Source organism: Apium graveolens, chromosome 8 (assembly GCF_009905375.1).
Source record: "Apium graveolens cultivar Ventura chromosome 8, ASM990537v1, whole genome shotgun sequence".
Classification (NCBI taxonomy): Eukaryota; Viridiplantae; Streptophyta; class Magnoliopsida; order Apiales; family Apiaceae; genus Apium; species Apium graveolens.
The window spans coordinates 34834762-34854059 of NC_133654.1; the positions used below are offsets into that span (position 1 = coordinate 34834762).

Sequence of the window (19298 nt, forward strand, 5' to 3'; positions counted from 1 at the left end):
TTTTCGCCCTAACAAGTTTTTGGCGCCGCTGCCGGGGACTCGGTGTTAATTTTTAGTTTATGTGCTTGTCATCAGTGGTCGTTAAAGTTCACTGACTCGGATTCTTTTACTTTCACAGTTTATTTGTTTGTGTTTCAGGTATTCATTACAATGGGAGATCCAGCAACACGAACGAAAGCCTTAATGGATTTTTCTCAGCCCACGATCAATGACATTCAATCTAGCATTGTCCGGCCAGCTATCACAGCTAATACCTTTGAGATCAAGCCTGGCATAATTCAATGGGTGCAGAATTCAATCCAGTTTGGGGGTTCTTCAATGGAAGATCCCAATATGCACATTAGGGATTTCATTGAGATCTGCGACACCTTCAAGTTCAACTGTGTTTCTAAAGATGCTGTGAAGCTGAGACTGTTCCCATTCTCTCTGAGGGACAAGGCTAAGAGCTGGTTACACTCTCTACCAGCTGGTTCGATTACTACTTGGGAGGATCTTGCTCAGAAATTCCTTACTAAATTCTTCCTTATGGCGAAGACAGCTGCAATGAGGAACACTATTACTCAATTTGTGCAGCAAACGGGAGAATTGCTATGTGAAGCTTGGGAGCGCTACAAGGAGATGCTTAGGAAGTGTCCTCATCATGGAATTCCTGATTGGATGATCATCACTTGTTTTTATAATGGGTTGGGAGCACAGTCCAGACCCATGCTTGATGCAGCATCAGGCGGAGCATTATGGGCAAAGAGCTATAAGGAAGCTTATGATCTAATTGAACTGATGGCTGCTAATGAATATCAGTATCCAACCCAGAGATGTCCACAGGGCAAGGTAGCAGGAGTACTTGAGGTGGATACAGCTACGGCTATCACTGCTCAACTAAAGGCGTTGTCTATGAAGATCGATTCTCTGGCTAACTATGGTGTTAAGCAGATAACCAGTGTTTGTGAGTTGTGTGCAGGTGCGCATACGACAGAGCAATGCGCTATATCTAGTGACTCAGCTCAGTTTATGAGCAACTTTCAGAGATCGCAGCAGCCAGTTCCTACCACTTATTATCCTAACAACTGGAATCATCCTAACTTCAGCTGGAGCAACAATCAGAATGTGATGCAATAGCCATTCCAGCAGTTTGCAAGTAAGCTATTTAACCCTCCTGGTTTTCAGCAATAATTTACACCAAGACAACAACTCCAACTTCAACAACAAACTAATGATGCAGGTCTATCTTCGAATGAAAAATCTGAATTGGAGGAGTTAAGGCTTATGTGCAAAAACCAGGCTCTTATATGCCAAAGCCAGGCTATTTCTATCAAGACTTTGGAGAACCAAATAGGGAAAATTGCTAATGCCTTATTGAATCGACCACCAGGAAAGCTTTCTAGTGATATAGAAGCCAATCCATGCAAGAGGGAAGTTGAAGAACAGGTGAACGCCATCACCTTAAGGTCTGGAAAGGTTGTAAGCCCCCAAATTCAGCAAGACGAAGAGCCTGAAAAGTCTCAAGTTCCAGAATCTGAAGTTTTAGCTGAAGAAGATGTGCAGAAGGAAGTAGAGGTGGAACCAAGGAAGACTACTGTGGAACACACTCCTCCTGAGGGTAATACAGGGGAGAAACAGATTTATCCTCCACCTCCTTTTTCCTAAAAGGCTGCAGAAGAAAAAGCTGGATAAGCAGTTTGAGAAGTTTCTGGAGGTGTTCAAGAAACTTCATATCAACATACCTTTCACTGAAGCTCTTGAACAGATGCCTAGCTATGCGAGGTTTATGAAAGGTATTCTCTCTCGAAAAGTGAAGCTCGATGACTTAGAGACCGTTGCTCTAACGGAGGAATGCAGTGCTGTGCTGCAACAGAAGTTGCCTCCGAAGCTTAAAGATCCTGGAAGCTTCACTATTCCTTGCACCATCGGAAACTTGTCATTCGACAAGTGTTTATGTGATTTAGGAGCTAGCATCAATCTGATGCCCTTATCTATCTTCAAGAAGCTTGGTCTGCCTGATCCAAAACCAACATACATGTCATTACAACTAGCTGACCGTTCCATCGCTTATCCACGACGTATAGTGGAGGATGTCTTGGTCAAGGTGGATAAACTCTTTTTCCCTGCTGACTTTGTAATTCTTGATTTCGAGGAAGATAAGAAGATTCCCATAATCTTGGGAAGACCATTCTTGGCTTCAGGCCGAACTATGATCGATGTGCAAAAAGGAGAGCTTACGATGAAGGTTCACGATCAAAAGGTCACTTTTAATGTGTTCAAGGAAATAAAGTTACCCACAGCTAAAGAGGAGTGTTTTAAAGTAGAGCAACTGTAGGTTTTGAATGCACCTCCATGGAAGAGGAAGTTGGATGTGCCATTCGATTCTCTTGGGTTAGCAGAGCTGAAAATTTCTCAGGAGCATTTTGAACCATTTACTCAAGAAGCTCCCATATTTGAGCTCAACCGACGGCCAGATCACTTGAGTTATTCATTCTTAGGTGCACCCCCTGACAAGGGGTTGGGATATATCTTTGATGATGTAGAGGGTAGCCGAACGGATCCTCTAGTGCCTATTGAGGGTTCTTCTCATGTGCAGCAGGTAGTTGATAGGACTGGTGTTGGTGATGAGCAGTACATGCGAGTAATTAGGCGTATGGAGGCCATGCACGACATTCATCGTCATTTTGCTGAAGATTTGACACACGCTTTGGGTACTATTTTCTGAGACACTAGTGGCGAGGTTGATTGGCCACCTGATCCTCCACCCGACGAGGGTGAATCTCCCGCTAATTAGGTATGCCTGAAATCCTTATTATTACCTTCAATGAGGACATTGAAAATTTTAAGTTTGGGGGTGATAAAGTAAGGATTAGTAGTGTGTGTCCATATAGATTCATATAGATTCATATTGCATGTTTAGTTGTAGTTCATTCATATTTTTTCATGATTGTTCATTTAGGACATATTTGTTTATTTTTATGTGATTTTATATAGTTGCATTTGCATGCATATTTAGCATGATCCCTTAAGATGAACTATGATATTTGATAAGTTGATGTTGATTTGAGTGTGGTGATGACGAATAGAGGGATGTTTAAGTCTTAATGAATTGATTTGCATGCCAGAAACAAATATTTTCATAAAGTCTTATAGGGTTGCTTTTGATCTAGATCATGATCATACTTGTTTGTTGTTGAGATTTAATCACTTTGTTATATTTAGAATTTGTGATATTCTCGTAATGACATAAAAACACTGATTTTTTTATTTGGAGAAAAACTTGGATTTCATTGCTAGTTGTTGTAAGGCTAGGCGTCAAATGGCTAGTAGCCGGCTTATATTTTTATGAGTAGTCTAGGGTTGAATGAGATGGAACGAAACGCACTCATTCAGAAATTATTGAAAAAAAAAGAAAAAAGAAAAAGAAAAAAAGAAAGAAAAAAAGTATGTGTTTATGCATAATTGATCAAGAGTGAGCTCTTTAATACTCGAGTTATTAAGTTCTAGGGGACTTTGTGCCTAGTGACCTAAGGCTTTTATAGTCTGGGATCCGCTAACCTAACGCTCGCTACATGGGTATTATTGCATACGTCTTTTGGGACCTCATTCATTGCATGGTCAAATAAGCATTTTTGCTATGTGTTCAATAATAGTGTGAATCCTTGTATAACTCTAGTAGAAATGAGGTGTTGTGAGTCATAATGCGTTTATTGTCTATTCTGTTTATAAACTTTTGATTGTTTCGATGATAGATAAGTTATGGTTATTGATCTAGTATCGAGAGTATATCTATTAAGCATCCACACACGCACGTTTCTGGTTTGTGAGTTGGTTTGTGGGATTTATTTGAGCTCTGTTGAAAGTCATTGCATTCTTAGAGGCATTAGCTTATTCATTTGGTTATGGTTATTCAGAGGGGATCAATTGCATTATCATTTAGTTGCATTCACGTAGTTGCATTCATGCATTAGGTTTGTTCTGTAGTTTTGAGTCTGTTTATGCTTGAGGAAAATATCGATTCAAGTTTGGGGGTGTGATAAGTGGATTTTATATCCACTTGGAATGCTTTATTACAAGCTTAAATTGGTGTTTTGAACTCAAGTTGTTGGTATTTTGATGTGTTTTTGTGTTATTGCATTTCAGGTATCAGTTACATGAAGAAAAGAGCTTTTAAAGGAAATATGATGAAAAGTGATCAGAATTGGAAGCCAAGGCCATTTTAAAGTTATAGAGAATCTCAATAGCTTCGCGCGGGTAGTTGAATCACCTAATTCTGATGAGTAGAACTCAAATTATGGTCAAAATAAGATTCATCAGAATATTTTCCCAGTCAGTAGCTGAGCACGCGCTCAGCAGAGCTGAGCGGCCGCTCAGGGCGCGGCTGGTCGCTGAAAAAACCTTTTTTGAGTGGAATTTGACGATTTTAAGGGTCCAGGTCCACTAGGGGCGTATATATACTTAAAAAAAAGGGTTTTCATCATCCGGGAAGATTGGGATACCAAGGAGAAGACCTAGAAGCACAGAACAACTCCGAAAAAGAAGATCTTGTTTTCAACTTGTGATTCTTTGAATTAGTTGTAACTTTGGATGCTCGTTTTCGTTCTTGTTGAACCTAGATCTCGTTTATTCATACTTTAATTATTATTCAGTTTATTAAGACCTTGTTTATACCATGCTTTCATTGGAACCCATGGTGACGATGAGTTCGATTATGAACTAATCGTTATCATGGGGTTCTAGCCGATTTACTTATGGATTTCTATAGTTAATTTATTTTGATATATTGGTGTGTGGTGATTGATTGATATCCTAGTATTGGTTGTACTTATTCGTCTTATGTGCATAGCTAACATATAAGATAGCGTGTTAATCTCTATTGAAGCGACCGTGAATATAGAGGTTTAGAACTTGTCATGCTAGCATAGGTTCATGTATGTGTATGCATGATTCGTAGGTAACTCTAACCGTTTTACTTGCCCTATGTAATCAAGATGGATAACTTATGCTTAAACTGTTATGTTGTCAAATTCTATAGACATATAGGGTCTCAATATAATTGGTGCCTATTCAGCTTCTATCACTTTTGTGGATTTCTGGTGGAATGGTACTCTGCAACGAAAGTTGGCGTTTATCAGTTTCGTGTTATCTGATTAGTGTCATCACCATCACATGCTAAGGTTAAGAATGAAAAGGCTATTGAATGAAGTTAGAATCCCATGTTTGTCATATATAGTAATTCAACCTCAATTCTCTTAGTTAATGTTATTTAGTATAATCTCTTAGTTTAATCAAAACCCAATTTGTTATTTGTCTTAGCATTGAGCCAGAACCATACATTGTTGCATAGGTGCATAAATTGAACTTAACCTAAATCAGTCTCTGTGGGAATGAATCTGATTTATATCTTATACTACTTGTGAACGCGTATACTTGCGTGAATATTAGCGCGTGTTTTCGCCCTAACAGTGGTTTCGAATTAAAATATTAATTTTTTTATTTATAAAAAATGTTAGATTGTGAGTCGCGTAATAGTAACAGTCGGTAAAGTCAACTCTAGAAGACCACTTTGACCGTCCGTTTCGACCAAGGATTGATACTTATTTCGAGTCGGTCGAATATTAAGAAATATGAAGTATTGTACTTAGTATAAATATAAGTCGGTGATGGGATAAGGAAGACTGATTAAGTTTATGATATTTGTTGATTAGAAAACCCGGAACGAGAGGAAGTCGGAAAACGTATCTCGAACTCCAGGCAAGTTTTCAAACCCTACCTCTTTAAAACTGTTGTGTTGTGTTTGTTTTTCAAATAATTATGATATATACATGATGTTGTATTGATATTTTATGAATTTTGATATATAATATCGTACGATATATTAATGATTTTGGTGTATGAAGATTACTGAATTTCAATCGATAACGCTAGAGAGTAGCGTTGTGTATATGAACAGTATATTTTAGACCGGGGATCGGTCAGTACAATTTGATGAAAACCCGGAAGTATTCCGGAGGTGTTTTATTTAAGAATATTAACGCTATAGTAGAGCATGTTGTATAAGTTGTAAGACCAAGAGTTGGTCAGTTTATATAAAGTATAAACCCGGTGTAACGCCCCCAAATCCGGGGTCAGAGGATTTGGTCGTCACTATAAAACCTCAATCCAAATCAACCTGTTTAATCAATAAACAAATGCCAGCGGAAGATATTTATCATTTATGACCCCAAACTAATCCAACATCTTTTAAGGTTACAGTTCTAGAAACAAGAAATCCAAATTCCACAAATAAATTTGTCACTTTCTTTTAAAACTCTTTTCAATAAATTCCAACTCAAAACTAAACCCACTAGTATAACTTCGAAATGAAGTATATGTTGGGAACCACGGACTTAGGGTGTTACTACGTTTTACGATAAAGATTACGAAAAGAGGATTACCTTGTTAATGGTTGATTCCACACTCTTCTATTGTATTCCCAAATTCCCTTGAGCGAAGTGTGGCCTCCGTCTTCTCAAGTTATCCTCTCTTCTTGCTCCTTGGTGGCTACAATCTGTTTTCACCCAATCCCAAGAAAGAAGAGAATAAGAATATATATAGGCTACAATAGGGACCATGGATAATTAGGTTGGGCCTTCTAATTACATCTTGAGCCTAGCCCAATGTAATTAAATATTAATTCAATCCACTAAAGAATTAATATTTGCACTACCTTTCCTAATACCGTAATTTAATTAATTCGGTTCCAATATTATTTGCTTATTAAATTCCCCATGTTTAAAATATCATATGTCCATTAATTAAATAAATTACTGATAATTTATTTAATTAATATCTTTTATCCTTGATCATCCACTCAACCTTTATTTAATTATGCCAGAATAAATTCCACCTGTAGGGTTTCACATAATTAAATCTTTTTGAGCTTTCAAGGGGACATCATTAACCCGAATATTATCAGGACATGGATTCCTTCAATAAATAATATCCACCATGTATATAATTCCATCACCCAAAATATAATGATATAATTCAAAAAAAATATTTCATATATAAATCAAAGCATGTAAATAATATACATGTGTCAATTACTATTTCCAGATTAAGAACCTAAGCATTAATAATAACATAGAATCTTAGTTCTCCTTGTTAATCAGTATTAAGGGAACAATTCTAAATTTGATCATGTTCAATATACACAAAGTATACTAGTATTATTTATTAGTCAATATAAACTAATCTAAATAATACTACAGCCATACCAGTGGATTGTCCAACACCACCTGTGCTGTGAACCTTATTATATTATATAACAGTATTTAACAATCTAATATTCTGTATCCCATTTCATACTAGATTGTTCATAATATATAATATTAGACAACATGTAAACATTCAAATGATTCTCAAATAAACTGGCCAAAAATAAATGTACATACTTCAAATAAATATTTTCAGTATACACTAACAATCTCCCACTTATACTCAAAATATTCTATGTGTACATCAGTGTTTATTTAATCCACTATTACATAAAAATCTATGTGTCCATCCATCTGACTCCTATCGCTTCCACATGCTTGTTAAAAACCTTGGTTGGCAAGCTCTTTGTGAAAGGATCTGCTCGGTTGTCTTCTGATGATATGTGAGCCACAACTATATCCCCTCACTTTACGATTCCTCGTATGAGATGATACTTACGTTCAATATATTTAGCTGTTTAACATATACTCCTTAGTCCTTCTCAGGTACTTGAGTATAGTTTTTACTGCACTCCAATGTTCCTGACCTGGGTTCGACTGATATCTACTAACCATGCCTACAGCAAAGCAGATGTCAGGCCTCGTACATAACATAGCATACATTAAGCTTCCACATGCTGAAGCATAAGGAACTGCTTTCATGCTCTATATATCCTTAGGTGTCGAAAGACACTGCTTCTTAGATAGAGCAACTCCATGCTTAAAAGGTAAAAAACCTTTCTTGGAGTTCTGCATGTTAAAACGAGCTAATACTTCATGAATGTAGGGCTCTTGAGATAAAGCCAACATCCTTTTCTTGTGATCCCTTATAACTTTGATCCCAAGGATGTATGCCGCTTCACCTAAGTCCTTCATGTCAAATTGTTTGAATAACCATGCCTTTACTGATGACAACATCTCAACATTGTTTCCAATGAGTAAAATATCATCTACATATAGTACTAGAAAAACCACTGCATTACCTTCACTTCTCTTATACACGCACGATTCGCTTGAACTTTGATCAAATCCATATGACTGGACTGCCTGATCAAAACGAATATTCCAGTCTCTAGAAGCTTGTTTAAGTCCATAAATAGACCTCTTAAGCTTACATATCAGATGCTCTTGGCCTTCCTTAATGAATCCTTTTGGTTGCTGCATATAGATGGTTTCTTCAAGACTTCCATTAAGAAAAGCTATCTTGACATCCATTTGCCAAATCTCATAATCGAGATGAGCTGCTATAGATAAAAGAATACGGATTGACTTAAGCATGACTACCGGTGAAAAGGTTTCCTCATAATCGATACCTTCTTTCTGAGTATACCCTTTCACAACAAGTCTTGCTTTCCAGGCTTTCACCTTTTTATCTAATCCCCTCTTTTTCTTGTAGATCCACTTACATCCAATAGGTTTTATACCTTTGGGTGGTTCCACGAGCTCCCAGACCTGATTAGAATACATTGATTCTATCTCAGATTTCATCGCCTTTTGCCAAAGATCTGCATCTTTGTCTTGTACTGCCTCTTCGTATGTACGGGGATCATCATCACGTTCACCAGGGACCAAGTCTGAAGACTCTCCCAAAAATATGAATCTATCAGGCTGTTGAACAACCCTCCCACTACGACGAGGCACTGGTGCGGTATTAGTGACAGGTTGTACATTATGTTGTGGTTGTTCTACTTGTACTACAGCTTCATGGGTATTATTTGTCCCTCCCACTAGTTCCTCTAAAACGACACTACTCATGGGTTTGTGATTCATTATATAGTCCTCCTCCAAGAATCTTGCATTGGTGCTAACAATGACATCCCGATTCTTCGGACTATAAAATAAATATCCTTTCGTTCCCATGGGGTAGCCTAAAAATAACTTTACTTCTGTACGAGATTCTAACTTAGTCGCGTTCTTGTTCAGCACATGTGCTGGACAACCCCATATTCGAATATGTCTTAGACTCGGTTTATCCCCGGTCCACAATTCTAAGGGGGTTTTAGGAACCGACTTAGAAGGTACTAAGTTCAGAAGATAAGCTGCTGTCTCTAAGGCATGTCCCCAAAACGACTTGGGTAAATCCGAATAACTCATCATCGATTTAACACTCTCTAAAAGAGTCTGGTTCCTTCTCTCTGCTACACCATTCTGCTAGGGTGTGCCTGGTGTAGTTAACTGGGATTTTATCCCATTTTCTGATAAATATTCCCTAAATTCTCCAAGAAAGTATTCGCCACCACGATCTGATCGTAGTGACTTGATACTTTTATTAAGTCGCTTCTCCGTTTTAGCTTTGTACTCTTTGAACTTATCAAAGCACTCAGACTTACGGCGCAACAAATAAACGTACCCATATCTAGAATAATCATCAATGAAAGTGACGAAATATTCATAACCACCTCTTGCTTGGATATTCATGGGTCCACATAAATCAGAGTGAACCAATTCTAATACTTGTTTGGCTCTATTCCCCTTTGCCTTGAAAGGCCTATTAGTCATTTTACCTTCCAAGCAGGATTCACAAACTGGAAATGGATCCACTGCCAATGAGCTTAAAGGCCCGTCTACTACCAGTCTTTGAATCCTCCTCAAGTTAATATGACCTAATCTCAAGTGCCAAAGATATGTTTGGTTCAAACTAGAAGGTTCCTTTCTTTTAGTAGAGTTAGAAGATGTGTTGTTCAATTCCCTAAATTGCAGTTGCAGTGCAGGTTGACTAGGATTAATTATACACAAATTGTCTTGCAATGTACCAGAACATATAATTCGTTTATTCATCATAATAGAAACATTACGTTCCAAACAAACATTATAACCATCCAAAGCAAGTTTAGAAACCGAAATTAAATTCCTTCTAAAAGAAGGTACATAAAGACAATTGTTCAAAACCAAAATCCTATCAGAACCAAAAGATAAATGAATAACTCCTACTGCAACTACTGCTACTTTCGTAGCATCTCCCATGAACATGTATATCTCACCATCTCTAAGCATTCTGGATAGCTGGAACCCCTGCATAGAATTACAAACATGATCAGTGGCTCATGTATCTACACACCAAGTGCTCGTAGATATAGCCACTATAAATGTTTCTGTAACTAGATAAAGAGACATACCAGTATTGTTTGTCTTCTTAGGAAGAGGACAATCCTATTTCCAGTGACCTGACTGTTTGCATCTGAAGCACTTTCCCTTAGGCTTTTTCACACCACCCTGAACTCCCACTGCCTTCACAGCTTTCTGTGTCTGAGCCTTTTTCTTCTTCTTAATACCTTTCGGTTTAGAGGAAGAACCTTTCTCAGCCACATACACTTGAACACTCTGCCGAAATAATCCTTCAGCTGCCTGAAGTTCTGTCAGCAGTTCTGCGAGACTATACTGCCTCTTGTTCATGTTGTAATTCAAGCGGAACTGCTCAAAACTCTTGGACAAGCTCATAAGGATAATGTCAATCTGGGTTTCCCCGTCAAGTTCAGCACCAAGGATCTCTATCTCATTCAGATGCGACATCATCTTGAGAACATGATCCCTTACAGGTGTGCCTTCAGCCATCTGAGTGTTCATTAAAGCCTTCATGGCTACTTGCCTAGCAGCCCTATTCTGATCTCCAAAAAGTTCCTTGAGATTAAAGAGCATATTTGAAGCAGTGGCCATAGACTGATGTTGATGCTGCAAAACACCCGACATTGCTGCCAGAATGTAACATCGCGACATCTCATCAGCCTTAATCCACCGTTTATAATACTCTTTCTCATCTTCAGGAGCATCAGCAGCAGGCTGTTCAGGCTTGGGTTCATAAGTGCAAAACTTGTACTCCTCAGCAGTCAACATAATGTCCAAATTTCGTTTCCATTCAATATAGTTAGGTCCGGTAAGTTTGTTATCCTTAAGTATGGTGAATAGTGGATTAAAGCCCATTTTATCCTGAGAATCATGCATAAAAACATCACATAAATAAGGGTGCATTAATTATTAAGATCTATTGATTCCTCTAACAATTATTAAAATTTAATGCACTAACATATAAACACCATAAGCTTCTGGTACGCCACGATGTGTGACATGTATACCACCTAATTTTGTTTAAATGTTACTTCGGTCCTATTACTAAACAATATGCCACGTTGGGGTGGACTATATTATTTTTCATAGCTAAGTGTATACCATCATCAAATCTTAAATTATTTGAAATCTATGGAACTTGGTACGCCACGATGGGTGGCGTGTATACCTTCCAATATTCGTAATTTTGCCTTGAATAGAATACTTCAATTCAATATTCATCAATGGTTTGATTTCCAGGTAGTGGAGGAGTCACATCGGTCTCGCTTAAAACCCACAGCTTTACAAGTTCGATGAACTCGTTTTTGACAAAATTGCCCCAAATCAGAAATAAAGAAAATCCGTATTTTATTCCTTTTATAATTAATTTAAGAAGTTTGTTAAAGTAATTTCTATAACATTCTAGACACCATAAATTACATGCCACGATGGGTGACGTATATATAATTTATATTCGTCTTTATGTTAAATTACCTACAACCAATAATGGAGACCATGGGATTTCATATTAATTCCCTCTCCCACTTAGAATTTTTTATTATTAAAATTGAGGAATTTTAAAATTAAATGGGGCCCTATGTTGTTATAATTATGTCTAATCATGCATTCAAAATACACACATAATTTTAGCAACATATAACATTTAATTAAAGCAATAAATAAATTTTATGTCCATGTCGTCCTAATTAAGTTAAACATGCAATTTTAAAAGAATTACACACATAATTAACGACACACATAATCAATAAATTAAAGCAATAATTAAAATTTAATGGAAAAAATTAAAATAAATTTTCCACTATTATGGCCCTTGAAAAAAAATCCAGCTCTCAAAAAAAATCTGCCCCAAGCGCGCCCCGACGCCCCCAGCAGCCCCAGCAGTCCCAGCTGCCGCAGTGGCCTCAGCAGCCCCTTGTAATCGCACAGCGGAATAAAAAACTACCGGAATTGATTTCCGATCGCACATAACTATTACAAAATACCCGGAACAATTACAAAAAAATAGATCTAATACAAAACTAATTTTGTAAAATCTATTCTAACACGATCAACCCTCGTGTAAATTACAACCACGATTAAACCACGTGGAAACAAAAACAAAAATTAACCACGATTAAACCACGTGGGATCCAAACACATAATTAAAATATACTTGGCCATAATAGTGGATTAACAACCTGCATCAAAACTAATACAAGCAAAACACTATATACACGCATATATAATTACGACATGGACATTATATCATAAAACGTAGAACCCATTACCAGGCTCTTGATACCAATTGTTGGGAACCACGGACTTAGGGTGTTACTACATTTTACGATAAAGATTACGAAAAGAGGATTACCTTGTTAATGGTTGATTCCACGCTCTTCTATTGTATTCCCAAATTCCCTTGAGCGAAGTGTGGCCTCCGTCTTCTCAAGTTATCCTCTCTTCTTGCTCCTTGGTGGCTACAATCTGTTTTCACCCAATCCCAAGCAAGAAGAGAATAAGAATATATATAGGCTACAATAGGGACCATGGATAATTAGGTTGGGCCTTCTAATTACATCTTGAGCCTAGTCCAATGTAATTAAATATTAATTCAATCCACTAAAGAATTAATATTTGCACTACCTTTCCTAATACCGTAATTTAATTAATTCGGTTCTAATATTATTTGCTTATTAAATTCCCCATGTTTAAAATATCATATGTCCATTAATTAAATAAATTACTGATAATTTATTTAATTAATATCTTTTATCCTTGATCATCCACTCAACCTTTATTTAATTATGCCAGAATAAATTCCACCTGCAGGGTTTCACATAATTAAATCTTTTTGAGCTTTCAAGGGGACATCATTAACCCGAATATTATCAGGACATGGATTCCTTCAATAAATAATATCCACCATGTATATAATTCCATCACCCAAAATATAATGATATAATTCAAAAGAATTATTTCATATATAAATCAAAGCATGTAAATAATATACACGTGTCAATTACTATTTCCAGATTAAGAACCTAAGCATTAATAATAACATAGAATCTTAGTTCTCCTTCTTAATCAGTATTAAGGGAACAATTCTAAATTTGATCATGTTCAATATACACAAAGTATACTAGTATTATTTATTAGTCAATATAAACTAATCTAAATAATACTACAGCCATACCAGTGGATTGTCCAACACCACCTGTGCTGTGAACCTTATTATATTATATAACAGTATTTAACAATCTAATATTATGTTTCCCATTTGATACTAGATTGTTCACAATATATAAGATTAGACAACATGTAAACATTCAAATGATTCTCAAATAAACTGGCCAGAAATAAATGTACCTACTTCAAATAAATATTTTCAGTATACACTAACAGTATACTAGTCCCAAATATAATACACAACTATAATATAATATAATATGAACAACTTTACACAATAAAACTTACACTAGCCCGCAAACCCTGGACCAACCACCTTCCAAGAGCTTCTTCTTTGTTTCCTCGAATTACGCAGCTAAACAGCGCAAACTAATCCTCATTGGAGGTTAAATTTGAAAACAGGCAAGTATAAGCGAAAGAAATGCTCAGCAAGATCATTATGACATTTATAGGGTCTTTTGATATAAAACCGACATCTGCATTAGAGCAGAACATTTAAAATCATAACTGCTGAATCATAAAATTTTAGTTGAGGAACCCCATAATTGGTTCCTTAATTGTATTCAAAACCATTTTGATATTTTTGAGCGAAATGCTTCAGCAATAATTTGAATCTTGACGAGAATAAAACTCGTAAAATAGTGTTTACGAAAATATCCTAAACCACAATAACGAGAAGCAGTGATTATGGATTGAATCACAAACTTTATTCAAAATTGAACACTTGAATTAAAACTTATTTTGCTGTCATATCAAATTAGATATTAATACGAACTTTGATGCTCACAACCTACCTGCGCTAAAATAGGGAAGTCAACATCAATCATCTGCATTAATACCACCTTTGATATTTAACAACAACTTAAATATCAACATCAATCAGAATCTGAATCAAAATTACATTTTACCATTATCCAAAACAGAAATAGTTGATAAATTATTTATTCTATGAATATTAAAAACAATATGATAATTTAGATTGGGATCATTCTCCGACGGACGTACTATCATATGTTGATCAGCCCGTGTGATAGCACAAGGTCATGATTCAAAGAAACGTGACCCCAAAAACACGAGTACTCAAACAAAAAGGCAATATACCTGCCTGTGGAAAAAATTGTGTCATAATATTCCATATGGCACTTAGAAATAGCCCATCCGCTGGACCGTCCGTCCCGGTCACTTACGCAATTATGATCCAATCTTAAAACCTTTTATTGAAATGGGGTCATAATAATCGACACCCGAAATAATTTTATTCCCCCAATTCTTAGGTAGGAATATTCGCAACTAAATCACTTTTCTCAAAATCCAAAACATTTATAAATCCGATAGTTGGATAAGTAAAAACACTTGCCTATTCTGAATAAAGAATAGCAGATGAGCATTTGCATAAACAGAATTATTTAATTCAGCGATATGTAAAACATTTATCGATTCTAAAATGAGAATAGGGAAAGCAATACTTGCATCAAAAGATTTAAATAAATATCACTTGAACAATAAGTGATGATAGGGATACTGGCCTTTGGGTTTTAGCAGTTAGTCACACTCACAATGACGCATCTATTCTGACATTCTGTCTTAAAATATCACCGTCTTTCTTTTCAACACTTCCCCGATATGCTACTCATGCAATTGCTAGAAGCCGGGTATCCAATGCCATTCCATCTCATTATTTATCCAACACCCTGTCCTGATCACTCGAACGATCCGTATCTATAATTAAAAGATACAAATTTAATCGTCTAAACGATAATCACTCGATGAACTGCGCGTCAAAAGCCTATCGTCTACCCATACGATAACCCACACATAAAGAAAACAGACAAACACAAGACCATTGACCCACTTACACACGTAATTCACATAACATGTAAGCACATAATCCACGTATCACATAATTCATATAACACAGGACTCGGTGTGTAAAAAGGTTCGACTCGGTATGTTTAAAACTGAAATCAGGTCAAAAATACGATTTATCGATCAACACTTGACTCAGAATAACTTGCAAAAACAAGAGACCTTTCAAAACAAAAGAATTTGGGTCTCGAAAGTAGTTTTAATGAAAGCAAAATATTTTTCTGAGTTTATACGCGTTCATTTCGTATTAAACGGACGAACAGTTGATTTATTATGAATTTTTGAACATTTTTCGGAATTAAAACGGTTTCCGAATCATTTTATAATTAAATAATAGGGCTCGAACACCCGAAAATAATTTTATAAGAATTATCGAGCCTGGAAAATAATTTAAAATAATATTTTAAAGCTCGAAACTATTTTTCGGAATTTTTAAATCAATTTTAAATAATTAAATCCAATTAAATAATCAATTAAAATTAATTTATAACTAATTAAATTAATTAATCAATTAATATTTAAATTAATTGACTAATTAAATAATTAATTATCAACTAAAATTAATTAATTAAATAATTAAGATTTATTTTAGAATTAAAAATAATTTTCAGAAAAGAAATAATAAATTTTTGAAGTTTTAAAATAATTAAAATCAATTTCTGAAAATTTTATAAAAAGAAAATATAATTTTTGAAAATAAACAAAACAGAAATCCTGTTTTTATAAACTTCTGAAAGTACAGGGACTGGAATGAAAATATTGCAAAACTCAGGGGACCTACTTGCACTTTGTCCTCGTCCCCGTCACCGGTCGTCGGCGATCGGTGTTAACGGCGATCCCGAGTTTTTCCGGTGATACAAAACCGGCCCAGAAATAACCCAAAACATCAGTATTCACTCTACTTTGCTCCAGGAACATAATCATGCGAACAAAATCACCAGAAAAACAACGAATCGGCCGAAAAAATGACTGGAAAACTCGCCGCCGGTTGGGTCGAATTTTCCGATCAAAGCCTTCCAGTGATCATCTGTTAAAACCAGTGGTACCATTCGATTCATCTTTTGACGATCTATAATTTTGTGCAATCAATTTCAAGCAATAACCCTTAACCCAGAAAAACCCAATTTTCAATTTAGAACATTCATATCAAGAACCCTAATTTTATTTTTGAGAATCAAACCCCCTTTTCTATATATTATTGAACTCAATTTTTGACATATAATATACCAAATTGACCAGAAAATTATTATCTACACGATGGAATCATCAAATTATATCAACAACATAAAGAACAAAATTTCATAATTTAATCTATAATTAATTCGAATTAAAATAATTAAATCAGAAAAATACCTTAATTTCTGGGTAAAAACTGATGATTGATTCAGGAAGAAGATTTCGAGAGCTTCCTTTTGATATGCTGCACGCCCGAATCAGAGTTCGATAACGCCTTTGTTCGTGTGTTTGATTCTCAGGAACGTATCGGTTTCTAGGGTTTTCTCTGTATTTACGGTAACTGGTTGCAAATGAATAAACGGAATAAATGAAATAAGAAATAGGCTATTTATATTTATGGAATATTGGATCGTTTTGGATCGTTAAATTAGTTGCTTAGCCGCTAAGTAACTAGAATATGATCCAAAAATAGATTACTTAGTCGCTAAGTAACTATAAAAAGATACAATTCAATACCAGAATTGGATAATTATCAAAACCGAGCTTTTTATAAAACACCATATACGAAAATAATGTAAAAATATCCCGTCTCTCGAGAATACGGGTTTTGTCGATTTATCGAAATGGTTATCGTACCGAAAATCTTGCGTCGGGCCGCGCATGGGTCAAACCGTAATCCGGAACGAAAAAGTTAAAACACGGAAAATGTCCCGAATTACCAGATTAGGTTAGGAAGGAGGTTTCGGAAGAGTTTCGGGTTGTAAAAACGCAAAAACGGTTGAGGTTGAACGATTCACGACTTTATAAAATATTTTTTGTAATTATTCAGAAAATAATTAATAAATCCATAAATCATTATAAAATCATCTATCAGTCCAAAAATTACCAGAAAAATATCACAATTATCTATATTATATTCTGGACACATAAAAATTAAAATACTCAAATAATATCACATATAAACACCCAAACACCAATTCCAATTATCAGATAATTCACTAAAATTCACATAAAATCACGTAAATAATTCCAGATAATAATAATAATAATATCTGAAAATATGGGATATTACAATCTACCCCCTTATAAGGATTCCGTCCTTGGAATCAGCAGAAGAGAACACTAAGGGTTTCCTAACCAACTTCCCAATCTTGCTTACACAACTTTTCTCAGAATTTCCAATAACACTGCAATTCCTTTTACCACACAGTTACCACGAGACCTTCACTCTGCAACATTGTTCCATCTACACCTTTTGACCAACTCTTTAATAGAATCACTTTTTACTGATTGCGAGAAAGAATAATAGAGAGAAAGAAAAGAAAGAGAGATAGAGAAATAAAGAAACAGATTGACTTCGCTATACGCCCCTGATATTTTAATCGCATTGCAATCCACTGCTGCTCTTGGTAATCCCATCACATAACCCTGTTTTGACTTGAACAGGATAACTCAGCTTAACTTGATTGGCATACCTTCGAATGTTTGGGATAATAAATCATGAAATTTCAAAGAGAAAAGAATTTAATACCATAACGGGACCAAAATATGAATTTGAGAAAAATATTGTTGAAATAAAAGAATAACTGAGAGATCAATATGATCAAACGAACTTGGTGTTGCATGCCCAAATTAAGACATTACTAAAGGTTGTTAACCTTCTTGTAGTCACAACACACACAAGTGATGGCGTCCCATCCAACTCCTATTACACAGAAAGGTATACCTTGTGTCCCCTATAGATAGAGTTGTTCATCTCAGTCAGAATAAAAGAATATCAAAAGAATCCAAAATCAAATGAATAAAACTGGAAAGATTGCAAAGCTAATATTTCTGAAGAAAATGAAGTCCAGAGAATAAAATTCTGGCACCAAATGAGCAACTGGTGTCACATCACCAAGAAACTATTCACCAAATAAGAAAAGTGGAATTAATTATCATAACTTGACAGAGCTATCAAAACCTGAAAAATAGGCTTCACGGCAGCCTCTGGTACATTTAAAACACAGATATGATTGAAAATGAGTGTTAGGGAATATATCCTCTAACAATTACTTCTTTTTGAGAGATATCAAAAGGAATTATAGAAAGGGAAGGTATTGCCAAAATCTTAATACTTATCTTCTATCTGAACTCTTCTATTGACTTGTCGTCCGATTCTAGACACTTCTTCATGTTCCAAAGATATCGATAATCTTCATCGTCGTCGAATCGTAGTAGCCTGGGAAGATTCCACAATAGAAGTTTGCAGCTTCCCGGAGTTCCATCCAGCTGAACACAACCATCTCGAACGAATGCGCCTATCTTAACTTACTCGTTGGTACTATATCCAATAGTCCAACAGGAGCTTGATATGAGCTCAAACGTCCTTACATAGCTATACACACTCCTACACACTCTCGTTTATAGTTTACTATAACCTCAGCTCTGATACCAACCTGTAACGCCCCCAAATCTGGGGTCAGAGGATTTGGTCGTCACTATAAAACCTCAATCCAAATCAACTTGTTTAATCAATAAACAAATGCCAGCGGAAGATATTTATCATTTATGACCCCAAACTAATCCAAGATCTTTTAAGGTTACATTTCTAGAAACAAGAAATCCAAATTCCACAAATAAATTTTTCACTTTCTTTTAAAACTCTTTTCAATAAATTCCAACTCAAAACTAAACCCGCTAGTATAACTTCGAAATGAAGTATACTAGGCCCAAATATAATACACAATTATAATATAATATAATATGAACAACTTTACACAATAAAACTTACACTAGCCCGCAAACCCTGGACCAACCACCTTCCAAGAC

The 19298-nt window shown here is 35.6% G+C and overlaps 1 non-coding gene across 1 annotated transcript; it reads right to left on the reverse strand.

Moving 5' to 3' along the window:
• Positions 1-540: 540 nt before the first annotated feature.
• On the reverse strand, positions 541-647 carry LOC141681155 (small nucleolar RNA R71). The gene has a single exon (XR_012558597.1). It is a non-coding gene; the product is annotated as a small nucleolar RNA R71 (small nucleolar RNA).
• Positions 648-19298: the final 18651 nt, after the last annotated feature.